Source organism: Nematolebias whitei, chromosome 6 (genome assembly GCF_014905685.2).
Source record: "Nematolebias whitei isolate Nwh7 chromosome 6, NemWhi1, whole genome shotgun sequence".
Lineage (NCBI taxonomy): Eukaryota > Metazoa > Chordata > Actinopteri > Cyprinodontiformes > Rivulidae > Nematolebias > Nematolebias whitei.
The window spans coordinates 12,382,777-12,384,300 of record NC_056503.1 but is presented as its reverse complement, the minus strand read 5'-3'; the positions used below and the strand labels follow the sequence as shown (position 1 = coordinate 12,384,300).

General features: G+C 38.9%; 1 protein-coding gene across 1 annotated transcript in view; it reads right to left on the bottom strand.

The window, feature by feature from the left end:
- Positions 1–1,524, bottom strand: part of LOC119411536 (protein FAM124B) — a 44,882-nt gene that overhangs the window by 4,490 nt on the left and 38,868 nt on the right. The window lies entirely within an intron of this gene.

Genomic DNA, 1,524 nt, shown 5'->3' with positions numbered 1-1,524 from the left:
AGAGTCTGTCCATAGGACAACAATCAGTCGTACACTGCACAAATCTGTCCTTTATGGAAGAGTGGCAAGAAGAAAGACATTTCTCAAAGATATCCATAAAAAGTGTTGTTTAAAGTTTGTCACAAGCACCTGGGAGACATCAAACATGTGGAGGAAGGTGCTCTGGTCACATGAAACCAAAATCAAACTGTTTGGCCACAATGCAAAACGATATGTTTGGCATAAAAGCAACACAGCTCATCACCCTGAACACACCATCCCCACTGTCAAACATGGTGGTGGCAGCATCATGGTTTGGGCCTGCTTTTCATCAGCAGGGACAGGGAAGATGGTCAGAATTGATGGGAAGATGGATGGGGCCAAATACAGGACCATTCTGGAAGAAAACCTGTTTGAGTCTGCAAGAGACCTGAGACTGGGACGGAGATTTATCTTCCAACAAGACAATGATCCAAAACATGAAGACACATCTACAATGGAATGGTTCACAAATAAACGTATCCAGGTGTTGGAATGGCCAAGTCAAAGTCCAGACCTGAATCCAATCGAGAATCTGTGGAAAGAGCTGAAGACTGCTGTTCACAAACGCTCTCCATCCAACCTCACTGAGCTCGAGCTGTTTTACAAAGAAGAATGGGCAGAACTTCAGTGTCTCCATGTGCAAAACTGATAGAGACAAACCCCAAGAGACTTGCAGCTGGAACTGCAGCAAAAGGCGGCGCTACAAAGTATTAACGCAAGGCGGCCCAATAATACTGCACGCCCCACTTTTAAGTTTTTTATTTGTTAAAAAAGTTTGATACATCCAATAAATTTCATTCCACTTCACAATTGTGTCCCACTTGTTGTTGATTCTTCACAAAAAATTAAAATGTTATATCTTTATGTTTTGAAGCCTGAAATGTTGCAAAAGGTTGAAAAGTTTAAGGGGGCCGAATACTTTCTCAAAGCACTGTACATAAGGAAACTGTCCAGAGGAGAACTTCTTGACATAATCTGTTTGTCTGCCAAAATTTTGGGGTGCTCACAACTTTTACAATGAGGAAGGCAAAGAAATATCAAGAAATATGTAATTTAAAAAGTATATTGCACTGTATACTGTTTACTGCACAAAGTTTACTATTTATACTATTACTATACAAAGCTACTACTATACCAATGTTCTCAGACAGCCATCATGCTTGAAATTTTCAATGTACTGAGTGGCTGACTCTTTGATGAGCTGCCTTCTACACATAGAGGTCATTTTTTATATTATTTTATTATCACAAATATCCTCTGCAGCAGGTGAAATTGAACAAGTACACAAACAAATAGAAAATATAAGCTTCCCTACAAACACCACATCTGTGTCTACACAAATTGAATCCACCATTTCTCCACTAATGATGTCCACAGCAACTAAAGATTAGATTATTTACTTTTACTTTAAACCGTTTAGACATTTAAATTACCCACCAATACAAGAGCACACACACACACACACAAACGATATTTAATCTAATAAGCAAAGATTTCCAGTAG